This window comes from Amblyomma maculatum, chromosome 5 (genome assembly GCF_055883805.1).
Source record: "Amblyomma maculatum isolate TAMU_Amacu chromosome 5, ASM5588380v1, whole genome shotgun sequence".
NCBI lineage: Eukaryota > Metazoa > Arthropoda > Arachnida > Ixodida > Ixodidae > Amblyomma > Amblyomma maculatum.
In genome coordinates this window covers 145,333,750-145,339,749 of record NC_139348.1, presented here as the reverse complement: position 1 = coordinate 145,339,749, position 6,000 = coordinate 145,333,750, and the positions used below count along the sequence as shown (strand labels likewise).

Genomic DNA, 6,000 nt, shown 5'->3' with positions numbered 1-6,000 from the left:
CGCAGTAATAAAAGACGGCGCTCAACGGACACTTCTGCACTGAAGACTCTCGCTGTTCGACTGAGTGAGAGAGCCTGTTATCAGTACCGCAGATCCGTCCCTCAACTCCGGATAGCATCCTGCACTACCGCGCTCACGTCACATGAAATGAAAACAGCAAAAAACCGCCCGAATCCGTTCGAGATTGCACGTGTCCGGAATGAAATTCCGCCAAGAGGCCATGTGGCGCCATCTGGCCGAGTACTAGCGAACCACGGAGAACCGTCGCAGACGCCGTTGGCCGAAGCGGCGGCGGCAGCGGACGCACGTGGAGAGAAAAAGCTGTCCGAAGCCGTTCCCAGTTGCGCCTGTTGCTTGACACGCGGAAAAACGTGCAACCGAGCTCGATAGGGCCGCCCCAGTGGCTTGCTAACGTGGCGCGCGCACTCTCTTCGTCGGTGCGGGTCTTCGCGAGCCTAGGTCAGTTGGCGGTCTTCTAACTCCGCGTGCCTAGCGGGGAGGCGTAGCTCGCGGCTATAGCCTCCTGTGCTGATACGGTCCTGATCTCGCGTTTGCTTTTCGTGTGTCAGTGTTGTGCGTTGTGTGTGTGCGCGAACCTTTATAACGGCGCAGACCTGATCGCTTACTAGACGACTGTGAAAAGTGGCAATCGAGCAGCGCACCAATAGAAGTCGTTGACGAACCCGTGTCAGCAGAACGAAGCAGACGAACTCTTCAAAGGTTCGCAGGGCGTCGTCTGCTCATCATACTGCGAAGCCCGCCGCGGTTGTGCTTTATCGTGGTGGTGATTCGGGTATATATTTCTCGTGTTTTTATTTTCTTGCCGGAACTTCAAAGTCTTCGGGTTTTAAAACGAAGCCTTGTCCGGTGCGGCCGTTCAAAGGAAACCGGCGCTGAGGTGAGTGTTTTAAAATTTGTTATTTTTGTCTGAACGCGCTCCTCTATTTTTTCTTTTCTTTCGTTTATACCTCGCGCCTTTTGAAGTTCGTGTGCAGTGTGGGCTATTGGGTGCGCAGCGCGAGAAAGGTGAAAGTCGTCCGCGGCTGTTTCTTTGAAGAATGAACAAGAAAGAAAAAAAATATATAGACAAACAAAACAAGAGGCGCTTGCAACCGTTCCGGGGCGAGCGATATGTTTGTCGGCATTTCTTTAAACGCTCAAAGAAAGCTTCGGCGCGTCTACACGTTCGCTGCGCTCCGTGAAAACCCGCGCGCCGTCAGCGCTTCTACTTTCGCTTTCCACGGCTCGCTCGTTTTCGTCTCGCGGTTCGTCTGGCGAGAAAGAAGTCGCCGCCACTCGAGTTTGCAAGCTCGTTCGTTCGCTGTAAACAATTTCCGCCGCTTTTAAACGTTCGCTGCAATCGCCAATCGGCCCAAGCTGCAAAGGCATCATACCTTGCAAAAAACTTTACGGCGCTCCATTTCAGCGTTTAAGCTCAGTTTCAGTGGACTTTTTAAACGTGATCATCACTTCTAAAAAAAATAGATGAAAGCCGACTTCCGCCCAAAAACCTTCCATCGAAGGCAGCCTATAGTGTACTAATTGTAGTACATAAAAAAAAAGGGGGGGGGGGATACATGATTCTCTGGTAGTTTTTGTTCTTAATTAACCGAGGTTTTACACATTGTCAATAGAATGGTGAAATGTGGAGCGATATCTCTCCGCGGTAAATATAAGTATGGAAAGTGTTCCTAACCAAGTCCTATTTCTGATCATATTTTCATAAATAGAAAGGCCAATTTTTGCCTCCCGAATTCTCAGATGAAATTTGGCTCAGAATTCACAATAATTCGGAGGCCTCAAAACGTGAGTATAATTATATTTTTTCTTAGTATCATGTTCTTATATTGGCGCCACTTCCACATGACCAAGATCCGAAAAAAAAACAACAACAACAAAAAACTCGCTTTATGAATAAACAACTATTATCTGTTTTATCTTACATTTTCATACTTACGTCTACGAGGCTTATGATTGTCAATCAGGTAAATGAGCCGAGGAGGGCTACTTTTATGAATGGAATAGTTTCATACGCATTCTGGAACTGAAATAACAAAGGGAAAGACAGAACGAGAAAGTTGCACATTTTCGCCGCTCTATTCACCTACGCAGGAAGATAAGCTAGCGCGCAGTGTTGTAAAAAAGTCTTATCACTTAATGCACGAGTATTTCTTCCTGTTGGTGGTTTCGGAGTGGAGTCAAAGCGAATGGCGCTCAGGTATGCTCGAAATCAAGCTTTTAGGGATACAATTAGTGCAATGTGGTGCGACGTTCTTTGCTCATATATATATATATATATATATATATATATATATATATATATATATATATATATATATATATGTAAATTTTTACGTGACGAATTTATGCCGCAGGAGCATGAATTGTTTAAACGATAAAGCAAGTAAAAATGTCCCAAAGATGAATGTATATATATAAACTTTTAAGCGTATGCCCATCACCCATCATTGGGGTGTAGTTGTAGGCTTAAAGAAGATCGTTTCTACTAATCCATAAGGAATTCATTTGCTTCGAGGCCCGATTGAGTGCAAACTTCATTTTTAGTCTCTAATGCGCGTGGCACGTCAGCAACAAAGGCTGTTTAAACATTTCCTACAGAAAGATGCATGCGTGCAAGTATTTGAGAGTTAAGAGAACGAAACGCTATATAAATGGCGGCTCTTGCGAGTTCTTGCGCTTAACGTTAGCGGACTTAACGGTATGCCGCCATAGGTAGCTTGTATGTGTAGAGTCTTTTCTGTGACCCATTTGTCATTGACGTATACCTTTGCTGTATTGATTCGCCGAAGAAAGAAGAAGAGAAAAAACGCACGGGGCATTCAGGAATGAGTTGCGGGAAATGTTTTTAATGGGAGGGACAGCTGTTGCTGTCGTGGATGACGTATCTATCTCTCTTTCTCCGGAGCAAATTGTACCGCGCTGTCAGTGACAGCCGCAGAAATAGCAGTTGCGAGAAACAAAAGAAGAGCTCTGGCCGGCTTTTTTCAGTGTGTGTAGAGCTCGAAGTGGCCCTCTCCCCTTCAGGTGCAGGTCCCAGCGGAAATAAAGAAAACTCTGCTCTTAAGAACTGAGTGTAGTTCTATAATATTTCTGCGTGCATCGTGCAAGCACAGTAAGGTCTACCAGAGAACTGCACGGTAAACAAGAATAACTCCACGTTTCGCTCACACCTACCTTAAAAGAAAGGAACAGAAAAAAAAAATTAAAGAAAAATGAGAACTAATTTTCGGGCTCTGCGCCACGGCATCGGACCTGCGCAGTTATAGAGGGAAAGAGAAGGAAGGGAAAGGAAGAAGAGCGGAGGAGACGCCCTATGTAGGGGACGCCTCCAAAGTTACTTCGATGATCTGAGTTTCTGCTGCGTTCATTAACATTTGTGAGTGTTTGAAGAAAGGGCAGGCTGTCTTCATGCCTCATCCTGGTTAAACGCCGGAACATCCGCGAGAAAAATAATGGGAGAGAGGAGGAGGGGTGTAAAAGAGTATGTTTGTAAATATACCTTGGTTGAATATGCTGGGGGACCTTTATGCAGCAGAAGAAAAGAAAAACGCATGTCTTCACTCTTATAAACATCAGAACCTCCAAAACTCTTGCTTGTGTCTCGCTGGTTACCATAGCAGTTGTGACATCAGCCGTTGCCTAGCAACCGAAGCGACGACTGGGACGACGCATGCGCAACGAATACTCCTGTGGCAAGGCCCATGTCACCCGTGGCGCGTTATCTGCGCCTAAGGCATCACCAGCAGATCTCCATGTGGGTCCAGACCCTCCTCTTTGACGTCAAAATTTTGCAGCGTTTAGGACGAAGTCATATCATTCGGCTCCCCGTTTAGAATCCATCTGCTAGTCAAGTTGGGTTAGCGGCAGGGATTTGAACCTAAGACGTATGATGATGTATGATGTTATTGATTGTGTGATGTTGATTGTAAGAGATGTCAATCGAGAAGTGTGACAGATAACGCGAGCTATTTCGTAATCAAAGGCAACAATTTCCTTTTCGTAGAAGGAGAAACTATGCCAGTTTCTCAATGATAAAGCGCCAAGCGAAACCGTGGCAAGCGTTGTTTCGCACGTCTTAACCGGTTTAAGTGGTGTTAAACTCCGCGAAGGTTTTATAGGTTGGAATTAAATCACGAGTTGGCCGCATTCTTTTGAACTAAGTGACCCGCCGTACATTGCAGGTGTAGTAAATGGGGAGCGTGAATATAGGGCTGCTTTGGTAAGAAAATACAAGATGACATTTTTCGCATAGGTGCGCAAAAATCACGCCAACGTTAATTATTAGAGTTTGGTTTATTTCCACGAACATTAGAATAAATCATTGGCCTCAGGTCGGAATCACTGCACAAAGTCTTCGTACGGGATGCGAGCTAGTGCTGCCTTTTTGTTTCCTACTCATGCCACAACCACCTGGAAATAATGACAAATAAAAATTATCATCATCATGAAAAGGCTTGATAATTCGCCGCGTTGCCCTTTGTCTCGACTTGAGTCCTCCGCTTGTTATCTTTCGCTATCAAGTTGCAGGGCTTTAGGGGTAGGCTGGACAGTCACCGCTTCCATGACATCGAGTGTTCGCACAGGTGCTTAGGAGGTGCAATGTGATCTTTCCGCAACTCCTTCGATGCTGTATCTCCCCGATATTGCCCGCTACTGTACCCTACTTTTGCCGTCACTGACAGTCCATTTCACGGCGACCCGGGGGCGTGACGTCACACAATCGCTCCTTATACTGTGCAAGCCTCATGGGTGTCCCGAATCCAGTTTCAAATAGAGATGGAATTCGCAGCGTTTTTGCATGTTGCCCGATATTACTTTTTTTTTCTTTTTTTGCTCTGTCTCCAACTTTGCTGTAACGGAAAACCGAGTCGGATTTCGAATCTGCATATTTCGGTCAAGCTTTCTCCCTCCCTCCGCAAATTGGGCCGATCACAACTCCGCCCCGACTTTCCTTTCGAGAGAAGAAAACTGTTTCGAATGGAAGCCGTATACACGTCTTACCTACTTCCCGCTCCGGTTACGGCAACGAAGAAAAACAAGACGAATATGGAATAAAAGAAACGGGGAAAGAAGCAAAGTATTAAAAGTGGGGCGGAAGCCGAGCGGACTCGCGAACTCGTTCCTCTCCCCTCTTCGAGAAGGGAGACAAGCGCACCGGCAAGCCATGGAGCATCGTGGCACACAGAAGGCTCCTCCGACAACACGCCTCTCTCGAGAGAGACGTTCGACTTGGCCGCGCTTGGGCCGTGGTGTAGACGCCACCGCGTGCCGGTGTCTCGCAGCCATTAGAGGCGTTCCGGAACGAAGCGCAGCTCCAAGTGCTATATACCTTGCCGACCGGTAGCGCTTGGCGCGCTCGTAGGGTAGCGAGGGCGAACGCAGGTTACGCAATTTAAATGGCGAGCGCAGGTTCACGCACCGTCTCGCTACACGAGCGCTTAAAGTTGGCGTCAAGTTTGAAACTCTCAAGAGATGAATACGGCACTTCCCCCCCCCCCCCTCTCTCTCTTTCGTGGTTCTCATCGGCGGCTTGGTTGCTAAACCAGTGGAGAGTTTTAGCATGGTGCTACCGTAAATGCAACCTCAAGCCGCCAACATCCTATGCGCAGACGAGACTTCTTGGGATTCTCTGTATAAAGGAGGCTATGTCTGTGTACTCCTCTTGTTGAATTTCGGACATAGAGGTTATTCGAACGAAAGCATTGGTCACGTTAACGTCCTGTTTTAAAGAAGTTCCCTTGAATGCGAGCTCCGCACGATGTGAACGAAATCTCGATAGGCATGGCTTGGACACGTGGCGAGCGCTGCTCTTACGCCACGTTTACGGTTTACTGACTAGACGACCTCCAGACGTGGTCAAGTGAATTTCAAAATACCAGAGTCGACGTACACCTTTTGTCAAAAGTTCAAAACTTCAAGATGGTTGCTTCTGGATCTTCCTGGGGGCGTGTAATGTGTCTCCGGTTTTACAGTTCTCTG

The 6,000-nt window shown here is 47.0% G+C and overlaps 1 protein-coding gene across 1 annotated transcript in view; it reads left to right on the top strand.

The window, feature by feature from the left end:
* The first annotated feature begins 331 nt into the window (after positions 1–331).
* The window catches only part of LOC146189850 (uncharacterized), a 387,936-nt gene continuing 382,267 nt past the window's right edge, over positions 332–6,000 (top strand). The window contains exon 1 of the mRNA XM_084604618.1: positions 332–898. The gene's annotated coding sequence lies outside the window, so the exon portion shown is untranslated. The remainder of the gene's footprint in view (positions 899–6,000) is intronic.